Here is a 12,554-nt window from a genome sequence, read left to right as displayed (position 1 = left end):
ATAATTTGTTTTCCTGTTGCAATGCCTGGCAGAGAGGCAGTGAAGTGGATTGCAAAGGAGCAGCGTGCAGGGAAGCTTGGTGTGCAGGGGACAGTTCCACTGCTGCCTTCCCTCAGGCTAAGCTCGTGTCCAGCATCTGCTCAGTGCCCGTGGCTGCTGGGAGAGATGGTCCTTGACCCACACAGCTGTTCAAAGAGTCCTCTTTATAAAGATGAGTTATCCAGCCCAAGGAATAAAGTGCACTGGGTAGGATTAAGAGCTTGTATTTCTTAAATATATGTGAGAACATGCTAATCCAGTTCCTTGTCTAATGACTAATTAAGCCCATTTACTCTTTCTGTTGTTTCTTGTAGATGCTGATACATTTTTTTGCAAACTGTTTTGCTTCTTCAGCACCCAATTTCAGCATAAACAATGGCAATCTGTTAGTGCTGCAGAATTCCCTTGGCTAAAAGAACAGCTCTCCTCCATAAACTTGCTAAATAGAATCAGGGGAGGGTGAAATTCTGCATTCAGCTCTCTTTTTTTTCCTGCCAAGCATCTGAGGTTGTAGTTTCTACATCTCTCTTTGATGTGGAAGCAAAGGAGTGCAGATCTTGGCCACCTTCAGCCTGCTGCCAACCTGCTCTGCCTGGGTCTGAGCAGCTCCACAGTCCCACTGTGGTGGGACCCTGGCAGCAGCGCTGCTCTGCCAAGGGATGGCACCAGGCATGTGCCCAAGCTTCTACCAGTGGTGTTGGCAGCAGTGTGGGGTCTGCACACAGACAAACAGCACAGGGAAATCCCAAGCGCTGGGAGAACCCTTGGGGGGACAAAGAGTGGAAACACCAACAAGAGGGAAGCTGGAAGCAGGGAAAGGTTGGGGGGGGGAAGGTGGCCTCTGTCTCCTGCCTGCAGAAACTGACTGGGCCCCTAAGAGATGGCTTGAAGAGGTTTGGCCATGGGACATTCCTCTCCTGGCTGTCAGGGATTGCCTGCTCTGCGGTGGCTGTAGCTGTGGGTGCAGCCATGGGGACTGGCTGTGCAATTGTCCCACAGGGCTACCATGGTGACCAGTGCCAATACAGTCACTTAGTTGTTTCCAAAACTCAATCAAATCCTCTCTGGTTTCTTGATGAGTGTGATTGGCCAGCTATGCCATTTGCAAAAGTTCTGTCATTGAATTAGCTATTCAGAATTATTTTGAATTTTCAAAATCCAACTCCCTCTGTGGTAATATAAGATTTTATATATTTAACAACAATTCCACTCACATTTCTGTTGGATAATATTCAATAGCTCACCTAAATACTCTCCTTTGTATTGTAAATATTCATTATTTTCCCCATCTATTCCTGTCTGCCTGCACAGACACTGAAATTTCCTTTCTGTCAGTCAAGTCATAAAGCATTAAGAGGGGCAGTTTTTCTCCACTAAGTGAAAATATGAGCTTGTCTATTTAGCTCTGCAGAGATGTTAGCATTCATTCTGTGTTCAGTTAATGTATGTGGCTGCAGCAGGCACAGATTCTGCTGGAACAAGCAGCACTGAAAAATCACATGCTGAGTGTTTTAATAGGGAAATGCAAAGCTCAGTGTTTGATCCCCTATGTTAAGTCTTCTAAAATACCCCCTCCCCTCTTCTCAGCCCCCTATCTCCCCATTTTCTAATCTTCTATGTGCTATTGAACATTGCTGCACATTTGACAGGAAATATCTGCTCAGCAACAGCCCAAAAATTTGCCTATGGTCCTCCCCAGTGAGGGGCTGGTGCTGCCTGTCCACCCTCCCCAGCATGTTTGCCACTGCCCTGGCTCCTCTCGCTGTCTGGGTTTGTTCCCTGAGGAAGTGCTGGCTCCCCTTCCAAATGCAACCATCCAAGCCAGGCTGAGGGGTCCCTCTGAGGATGACTGGAGCTGTGCAGGGCAGAGGATGCTGCTGCAAACCTCTGCAATGCTCCTGTACATTTGTGCCTGTGCAAGGATGGCCTTTTCTGAAATGTGGGGTTGCTGTGAATTCTCCTTTCACCAGAGGCAAATCTTCCCCCACCTTAGTCCTTGCGTGCTTCAGGATAGGATCAGTCTTCAGGCAGCTCATGCTCTGTCTGCAAAGGGTTAATCTGCTGTCTGTGGAGAGTGGCCTTGGTTATCTGTGTGTTCAATTTATAACAACATAAAACTTTGCAGGCTCATCATGGTTCATGTGTGCTTGAAGTGAGAAACGTGTCACCTCTTCACTGCCAGCTCTCACTCTTGCCCATCAAATGTCATCTGAAAAGTGTGTAAGACTCAGTGAAGCAGCAGCTAATGAGCAGAGGAGCAGATGTGCTCCCTCACACACAGTGTCCCCTCCAGCAGGACCACTGTCCTTGGGTGATCTCTGGTCCGCTGTGAGAACTGTTAAAAGAACATCCTGGGTTTATTTGGCACCTCCACAGTGTATCCCTGGTGCAACAGGTGCTCTCGGACAAGTGGTGCCCTACAGGGATGCTGAGACTCCTGGACAAGCCTCAAGAAAATGGCCTGCATTCTTAAGAGGCTGATGTTATGCACAGTGTGAGAAAGAATACAGAGAGTGGAAATGAGCAGCCACTCACTTGGAGAAAGAAGAGAAAGTTTTCACTTTACGAAATGTGTTTGAGTTGCCACATCATTTCAATTAAAAATAGGTGTTTCACCTGCTGTTTGCCAATCTGGGATTCAGCTGTGGCTAGGGAAAGTGCACTCTGTGTCTCTGCTGAGGGTTTTAAGGATGGTATGGGCAGGGCTGTTGTCCCCAAGTGAATGCTGAGCTGGCAACAGAGCTGGGAAGAGAACACAGGTCTTTATGCTGTGGTCTTTTAGGTGCACAACCTGCAGGGGCCTCTGGCTTTTGTTCCAGAAGAAGACATCAGGTCTGTTGCCTTGGGAGAGTCTGCTGGTAATTCCCTCTTGGGCACATCATGCCTGGAGAAATGCTGGCATCAGCCTACTAGATTTGTTTGAACCTGCAGGATGAAGGGAGAACTCTCTGTGTATTTAAGTAGTACTTCAACTACAGCTTGGAGCATCTGAAAGGGACTGGGTCACCTCTGAAATGCTCTGTACTTTCTGTGCCTCAAGGTCGGTGATAAAATTCCTGCTGATTTGTTAAGAGCAGAGGTGGCCTCAGGGCTGATGTTGCTGAAAAAAAGACCTCAATTTTGACCCCAGCTCCATGGAAATGATCTCCCAGCTTGTGACCTGTCCCCTGTGCTCACGAGGAGCAGCACTTACTGGTTTGAGCTGCCTTCAAGGATCTATATTTAGCCAAAACATTTTAGTGAAATGTTAGTGAAAAAACAGTGAGTGAGGCTGTCTAGGAGGCAGCTTTGGGGAACTGATTTTGTTTTCTTGGCAGGGGCTCAGTTGTATCAGCAATGGTGGGAAGGCCCAGATGGAGGAGGGAGCAGGATTTCAGCTTTCATTACAAGTATTTTATTTTATAAATCAAATTCTGCTTGAATAACACTTCTCAGTTTAATATATTGATCTGAGCAGCAGCAGCAGCCAGGTTGTGATAGGCTGTTTGAAGGCTATTGGGAAGGAAAACCATTTGCTGTGTAAAACAAATTAGGAGGTGAGAGTGCTCAGGTCAAGCTGTGTGCTGAAATGCTTTGAAGTTTCTCAATGGCTTGCAAGAATTCAGCACTATATGGCCAGTGACCAAAATAACCTGTAAATCATTAGGGACACCATTGATTCCTTTCTCATCACTTATTGGTGACCTGTCAAAGTAATTTTCTGAATTTGGTGGAAAAATTGTTTTTAAATGAGAGAAAAGTACCTGGCTGTTTTCTGGCACACGTTGACGGTACCTTGGAAATGCAATTGTGAAGTTGACTGGTTAAATTTACCAGCCTGTACCTTTTGTTTAGGAACAGTTTCTGTATTTGTTACTCTTTCAGGAACTTACACTTGATACATATGCAATTCAAGTGCAAAAGTAATTACATGAAGTCACAAAGGGGTTATAACTCATTGTAATGTTAAAAATGAGAAGCTATTCAAAGGTGCCTTATATTCAGGAGAGAAAACAGAAAGTTTCTTTGTTTTTGAAGCAGATTAGCTCATGGTCTGAAAATATTCATAGCAGGACCTTGCTCTGAAGCTACTGTAGGGAGTAGCAGCCTACATTAGAGTTGAATGTAGACCCTGAGCTCACTCCAAGTTAATTTTTCTTTCTCTCCTGGAGCAAACAGCAGGTTTATCATTGAAGCTGGTGCCTGGCAAGACAAGGATGCAGAAACTCTTGGAATGTGACAAGGGATTGATTTTGCCTTTGAAAAACCTGAGCTCAGATGTGAAAAACCCATTCTAATCCCTGTTCTGCCTCTGGTCCTAATTTTTATATATTAAACATAAGAGAGGCTCTGCCAAACAGGAGACATGAATCCAGTCAGGCTGCTTCTGGGCTCATTCTCCACCTAGATGAAAGTTGCAGGGCAGGTGGCACTGATGGCCATGTCCCAGAGGGGTATTTCCAACCTCTGAGGAATAGGCTGCAAAGAAAGGCATTTGAAAAGATTGACAAAGGAATAAACCCCATTTGCCTGGGGCAGGAGACTTCTGTGTTGCTTCTTCTCCATCCAGAAGTGTAGCTGGTGTCTACCTTCATCACCCCAAATGGAGCTGTGTCAGTTTAGACCAGACATGGGTTTTTCTGCTCAATATGTTAATGTGAAACATTAGGAAAAACTTGGAGCCTTCCATGCAGGAGATGAAGGGACTGAAATCAAAACAGATTGGCAGAACAGATGACCAGGGAGCAAGGAGAGATGGGGAAGGGGATGCTCAGTAGTGGATGCTGGGATTTGCACACTCTGAAGCCCTCTGACTCCTGTGATCTGTGATGGTACTGCCCTGCCTGTGCACTTGCTGCTGTTTCTCAGCATGTATCCAAACACTTCACACTAATGATCCTTCATTGCTAGCAGTAATGCAAATGTGTTCTTACCAGAAAAATGAGAAATCTGCTGTTGTCTCAGCTTTTCTTTTGGTTTGACAAGTACTTCATAGCAGGTGATAACAGGCCCTGACACAGCCAACTTGCTGCTGCAGTGTTTTGACTCAGTTTAGCTGAGCTGACTCGTGATCCATTTTTGGGGCTGATGAGAGACTTTTCCAGGATTTTCCTTTAGTGATAGAAACATTTCTGTGAGATATTTTTATGGGGCAACAACCTCTTGGCTGATCTCTAATTGCACATCTTGGACAGTGTCACTCTGAGAGCAAGGCTCTTCTGTGCTGAGCTCATGCCTGCTCTGACAGGAACAGACATCTGGAACAGACCTAGGTGAGCCTCAAAGTGCAAATTCTGCAAACTTGGCTTCAAGGAGTTTCAGATGCTGCTCAGATGGCCATGAAGTACATGGAATTCTAAAGAAGTGAACTTTAATGGTCACTCTCTTACCAGAAGTATGGTTACTCCTGGAGGGAAGTGGGGCAGATGCAAAGGGATTGTGGGCAGATGCAAATTTTTGTCATTTTCCTTTTTTTCCCGGTATTACAAACAGATCTTTTTGGCACCAAAGTAGCACTGGAAGAGAGTTTCTCAGAAAAATAGCTTTGCCATGTATTGCATAGATTGCAGCTCAGGACAGTGATTATCAACATTAGTGCTTTTGCTGCTGCTAGGACAAGTGTAATTTTTCTTCAATAAGAAGTACCAGAAAGAAAAATATTGCTTGAATGTATACAAGTGATATTGTTCGGTTTTGGGACTTCTTCAGGACTGATAATATTTATTTGATGACTGGTCCCATTAAAATTGCCATATTGATTCATTTGCCATGAAAATAAATGGGTGGATATTTCATATAATACAGTTGTATTGATCTTCCAGAAGCTGGTGAGACAGAGGCTTTCATCACTGGACAGCACATTATACTTTAATTGATATATTCTGAAAGCTAATTAGAGGCCAGCTGGATTCCTTGGGGGGAATAATATTTATTTTTGATGTTGACAAAGTGCTCCAAAGCACAAGTCATATGGTGTGATTTAACAGTGATTAAAACTTGGCTACAGACATAGACTACTTGAGGAGACTGCCAAGGAGCTGAGACCAGAAAGAGTGAAGAGCTAGATGTGTGTAATCCCTTTGTGCTCTGTCACATACACACACCTCTGCCTATCTATCAGCCAGTGAAGTGTCTGGAGAGAGGCTGCAGCACTTTAATTATTCAGTGTCACTCACCCTCTAACCAGCACAGACACGTGTGTGGGCATGTGCCATGTGCAGCCTTGTCTGGAAACTCTCTGCAGAAGGAATTACTAAAGTCCCACAAAGAAATACAAGTGAATCAGGAAACCTAAACTCTTCCACTCATGGTATCTTACAGTGATATGATCTTGTTTCTCACCTTATAAAATAAAACATCAATTTTTTTTCCCCATAACTCCTTTGTGTAATCTCCTCTATGCATATGCTTTGCACTGCTCACAGGGGAGGGAAACAGGGAATGACAGGAGAAACCTGCTGCCATGAAATCTCACCAGTGGACACACAGAGCACCTGGGATGATTAGCTCAGGTGTAGACATCTGCATCTCATCAGATGGATCCAAACACTAATTTTGTGCTGTCTGATCTTTTATATCTCTGCTTCCCAATTTGCTATATGAAGAATTATCTTCCCAAATTTCCTCCAGTGCTTTGGATGACTCTGGCAAAGAATTCGCTGTATTTTCAGTTTATTATGTTGGAGCTTTTATTTGATTTCTCTAGAGGGGAGGTGTTCTTGATGACAAGGTTAAAGGATTTCATTGAAAATTGCAGGTGAGCTTTACCCACAGCAGGTCTGTTCTCCTGCAAAGAGCAAAGTCAAGCAGCCCTGCCTCATCGTTGTGTGCTTCTGCAAGGCCTGCTCTCAGCCTCTCATCCAGAGACCAAACCATTTTCTTTTTATTACTATTGAAGGCTGTGACTGTTTTCCAATTTTCTTTCATTTGTGGCAGGTATGAGCTCTATCTGTTTTTCTGTAATTGATTCCTGTTCTTATTTCTCCCCACCTGCCTTTGGATGAGCTCTGTGCTCTGCAGAGCTCTGTCAGTGTCTGCTGTCGCTGGAGCTTTGCCTGTGCAGCAGCTGCCTCTGGCCACCTGCCAGCAGCATCCTGGCCACTCACTGCCTGTGGCAGCATCCTGGCCACTGCCTGTGCTTCCTCTGCTCCCTGGGACACCCTTGTGCTGTGCTGGGATTCCTTCATTCCATTTTGTACTGTCCTGCCTTGCTCCTGTGCTGGGGGCAAGCAGCACCTGGAGCAGACTGGAGAGCCTGCAAGTGCCTCTGACACTGGAGGAGTGTCTCAGTTTGCAGTCAGCTCACCTGCAGCAGGTAATTCCAGGCTCCCCCCAGGGTGATCTTCTGCATCTCTTACTAAAGGAAGGGCTCACTGGCTCCTGCAAGCTTGGTTACCTTCCTAGGAGCTGAGCTTATCTACAATTCAGTGTTGCTTCTGCTGTAGCCCTGTTGATTTTGATGAATTCCAGTTGTGCCTCCAGGAGTTACTGTTGGAGAGGGAGTGTGAAAGAGGAGAATTGTCTTGCACAGGACATCACCAATGACTGGCATCAGTCCTGTACTCTGACAGGTAGCTGCAGCATCCTCCTGAGAGGATTGCTCCTTAACTGCTGAAACTTAACCTCCTCTCCCTCTCACATGTAATCTCATCACTCTGACAATTGAGCAGCTGCAAGAGGAGAGAGAATCTCCTCAATATTTACAGAAAGATTTTCTGTTTCTGCCCAACAGCAAAAAGCCATTAAGAAAAGATTTTGGTTCTGTTTGTCTGGGCAAGGAATTTGTTTGTGAAACTGAATTTATGTTCTTTCCTGGCAATGCTCTCTTTTGGTAAATCTTCATGAAGCCAATACTATAATTCCTTTCACAGTGTCTTCCCATGTTCCCGTGAGCACAGACTTAAATCCATCCAGCTTTGACAAGTTCCTGGTGTGGGCAACCTGGGGGGTTTCCTCCTTTTCAGCCTGGAGATGAAAAGCTTTTCAGCTTCTCAGCTTGAGCTCTCAGTGCCTTTCCAAAGTCCTTTGAGACCTGGGGCTCCTCTTATGCTTGTAGCTCCTGAGCTGGAATATGATACCAGTGGCACTCCCAAACAGCTCCATCCCCCTTGGCTGATGGGACTCACAGGAAGCCCCTGCCAGAGGAGAGCCTGGAGGTGAGCAGGGTGCCCCAGCCAGTCCCAGTGAGGTGGCTTTGGGTGCTGTGGGGCTCTGTCCCTGGAATGGGGGCAGGTGTGACTGAGTCATGCCTCCATCTCCCCCACTGGAAATGTCTTGAGGGATTTCTGTCACTCCAGAGCTGCTAGGTACCAACTAGCACTGTGTCCTCAGTTAGTGCCTGTTTTCTCTTAGGACAGGGAGGGAAGTATGTTTACTCATTTCTTTCTCTCCTCCTTGAAGTTTTCCAGGAGAAATGGTGCTGGGGCAGGTTGGGAGGTAGGATTGCCAACACATGTAGGAGTTCTGTGGTGCACAACTCTGTTGCTTTGATGCAACATCACAATTGTTTTGTTTTCTCCCTCCCACTGGTTATTTTCACACATGTGTAAGAGAGTCTGAAGGGAGCTTTTTTTGGGGAGTTACTGTCATGAAAGGACCCAGAGTCAGTGACTATGATGTTGGTATTCATTACCAGTCACCAGTGCTCTTTAAATAACAGACACTATGGCTACTTTGGCATATCCTCAATTAAAAGCAGTGGATTAATCTGCAACCCCACAATATCATGGATATGTTTGGCTTTTTCAGAGAAACAGAACAGTTAGGGCAATTCAATTCTAATTTGGCTTTAAAAATACTTTGTACATTTTAATGTTCTGTTTGAATAAGAATATAAGAATACAAATATGTATTTCCATGAAAATATGCATTTCCATTTTCTTACCCAGGATATAAATGTCCAGTATGAAATCCCAGAGTGAGCAATATGGTTTCTCTTGGACAGAGTGTCTCAGTTTAAGTGTTGTATAACTCATACTCTGCTCCTGGTATGGTGGCATAGAAACTGTTCCTTGTATATAGCTTTATATAACTGCTGTATATAACCTGCTATAGCTAAACAGCAGCAATTTAAAAGCAATGACAATTTATTCCCAAGTGTGGTCCCTGATCAAAGTTGGAGTCTCCATTTTAGGTGTTAAATATTTATTCAAAGTGCAGATCCCATATTTCTGGTACTGTGCAGGGAATTTATGATAAAGCACCATTTCAGGCTGAACACCAAAATGTCTTCTACTCCAGCATTTTTTAAATTTTTTTTTTTAAGAGCAAAGTAATTGAACATAAAATAGAATCAGACCAGTCCTTTTGCCAGTAAACCTTTAGCTAGCTCTCACTTCTACAGCATAAGTGTGCAGGCCCAGGAGCTGTGGGATGCTGGGTGTGTGCCTCCTCCCCTTGCTGGGTCTCCTGGTGCCTCCTCTGGGGGTTTGTGCTGTTGCTGACAGAGCTGACAGTGCTGTGGGGCTGGTCACTGCTCGTGGTCATGGCAGTGCTGTGTGCCAAGGACAAAGGCTCCTCTGTGTGCCAGACTGAAACTGGCCTGGAAGTGCACAATAGGCAGGGTGAGCACACACCTTCCATACCCAGTGCAGAAATAAGGAGGGTGAAGGATGAGAGGTGGGCACCATCAGTGGGAAACTTCAGCCAAACTGAGGGAGGAATCTGAAGGTGTTTCACTCTCCATTTGGTTCAGGTAGAGCCTGGACAAATGGGGGACTAAATTTAGATATCTGAAGTTAGCTGAGTTGAATCAATCTGAGTACAAGGACACACAGGACAGCTCTGCAAAGGTGGAAACAACAATGCAGCACTCGTAGCATTCCATCATTTGTAGCTCAGCATTCACCTGGAGGAAGATTGCCCTTTACTGATCGACCCATGGTACTTTCCACAGTGCTGACCCAGTGATCAGGCTCAGGTGAGGATTTGCCTTTTGGCAAAACTGGGAAGAGTGTCTAGTGCTGCAGGTAATGTGTCCAACAAAATTATTTGGTTTGGCAGATGGAAGCCATTTTCATAGTCCATAATTTTCTTTCTTCTATGACCCTTATTGTTTCTAATGTCAGTAAAACTGGTATGTATTGTTTGCTTCATGTACTGTGCAGTGTGTCTTCCCTGAAAAAACTCTTTCATTTTTCTTTTTGTTCTTACACCCATGACATTGAGTCAGGGGACGAAAACTACCTGACTTTGGGGTCAATAAAGGGCCAGTTAGCTGAGCACTGACAAATTAAAGAACTGGCAACTCTTGTTCCTCTTGCTTGTGAACAAATCACAAAATTATTTAAAAGGGGCCTCTGGAGAACAGCCAGTCCTATCCCCTTCTTGAAGTGGCTCCAGTTAGGTTAGGTTGCTCAGCCCACTTGAGTTTCAGACATCTCCAAGGATGGAGATTGCCCAGCCTCCCTGTTCAAGGAAAGGCGGCATCAAAAGCATACACATAGAGAGGTGAAAAACACCTCACAACAACAGGACAGTGCAGTGAGCAGTGACCTCAGCTCTCCAGGATAGCAGTCACCATAAATATTTCACTTATCTAGTTCCTAGTGACACAAAGCACTCCATTTAACCCAGGAGCATTTCCTTATGCTATTGAACTAACAGGAAAGCATGGCTGCTTTAGGCAGCCTTATTTAGAAGGGAATTTCAAATATTTAGGCACTGCATCATCTCTACTAAATAGAGGTCTCATGTTTGCACAATTAAGGGTGAGGGTCATGCTCTGTATCTGAGGAAGTTAATGCCAGCTCTGACTCTAAGGATCAAACCCTGAATGACTCTAAAGGAACAATTTATCATCACAGGAGTGAAGCATCATCTTCTTTCTTGTGTAGCAGAGGTTAGGACAGAAACTCATTGACCTTCTCCAGGAGGAGAACTGGGACACATTGAGATTCTGATCACTGTCATGTTGTTGGAAATTGAGAGAAAATCCTTTGAAATGACATTGGAGCAGAGCAGCAATAAGCAGCCTGAGAATGAAGCCCATAATCTCTCCGTCCCTATGTCGTACATGTTCTTCCTTTAGCCTTGTTTAAAAACAAAATCTTAATTTGTTTGAGAAAACCAAAAGTGGCTGCTGTGGTTAATTTATCTGGGGACACACTGGTGCTGATGAGCTGGAGGAGGATGTTATCTCTGTCCTTTCACAAGGAGACAGATAATACCATGATGTATGCAAGAGCCAAGCTGTGGCACTGTAGGTTAAGAACGAGATAGCTCTTTTGATTCCTGCAAAGCACACTGCAGGGCAGCTCTCTGAGGATTCCTGAGGCATGGGGAGCAATGGAAAATGGAGGTTATGTGTGCTTTTATCCCCTTGTTCCCACTCATGTGCCTGTGACAGTAACGACCACTGTGCAACCTCAGAGCAGAGCTTCCAGGAGCAGACCCCCTCCTGATTATCAAAGATGCTCCACAGGGTGGCTGTAGTTCACTTAACCATTTCATCCTACAGCTGACTTTATGCACAAGGACCTAACAGGTTTCTTTCCCCACTTTTTGGACACAGTGGTGCTCAATTTTTAGAGCATGACTGCGCAGGTGTAAATGTGACCTGTTCTGGTGGGCCAGCCTGCCTGGGCAATGGCACAAAGGGGATGGATGAGGAAGAGTTTGCTTGGTTTCTCCTACAGAAGCAGGGAAAAGGACTCCAGGGATATTCCACTTGTGTCTTGCCAACTTCTGTTTGCCCTCCTAGGAACTCTTTGTTTTGTGTTGGTGCTCTGCCCAACTCTTTTGGGCATTAAAAGAGGAGAAGGGTTCAAGGCCATAAGTGTATTGTACTAAAAAATGTGTTAGGCAATGGGGCTTAACACAGCTCCTTCCTGTGCTGGTGGGTACGCAGGAGTAACCAGGTGTCCAGGAAAAATAGTGCCAATGACTGCTTCAGAGGAGGTTCTGTCTGAGAAGTGTTCTCCCAGGTGAGAGGAGCCCTGCTCCAGTAAGCCAAGGGAGGGTCAGCAAGAGCCTGAGCTGTCCGAGCATCACTTCTGGTTTTGCAGCCCTCCAGACCCCAGGTTCCCACCAACCCTGGTGGCCCCAGGCAGGGTTTGATGCTCTCCTCTGTGATTAGTAGCATGTGAGCTGGGTTTCTCTGGTGGTACTTGTGGTGCTGTGCACCTGAGCCTGGTCTTCTCTGATCAGAACCTGAGGGCCAGTGCTAGGCTGAAGCAGAGGGAGGCTGCAATGTCAGTGTGGCACCTCTTGGGTTAAGTGTCTGGGTAAAAATGTTCAAAGTATCTCAGTGACCTGGGCAAACAGCTGTCTGCCACAAGTATCTCAAAAATCCCATTTATAAATGGGACTTGAGAACCTTAGATAAAGGGACATGTTTGGAAATTGTATCTTTCATGTTTAATGAGCAAGAAATCCATACAGTAGGAGCAATCAGAGAATCTGATGGAGGTGTAATGAAATAGAAAGTATTTGCCATCCACCTTCTGTTCCCAGTCTACCTTCTGTTCCCTGTCCAGGCTGTCTAAGCTGTGCATGCTGGAAGACTGAGGTTTGTTTATTTGTTTGGTGAGGGCCTC

This window comes from Agelaius tricolor, unplaced genomic scaffold (genome assembly GCF_023055355.1).
Source record: "Agelaius tricolor isolate 1412-34295 unplaced genomic scaffold, bAgeTri1.0.p SCAF_9, whole genome shotgun sequence".
NCBI classification, from domain to species: Eukaryota; Metazoa; Chordata; class Aves; order Passeriformes; family Icteridae; genus Agelaius; species Agelaius tricolor.
Note: the sequence above shows the minus strand (reverse complement) of the source record.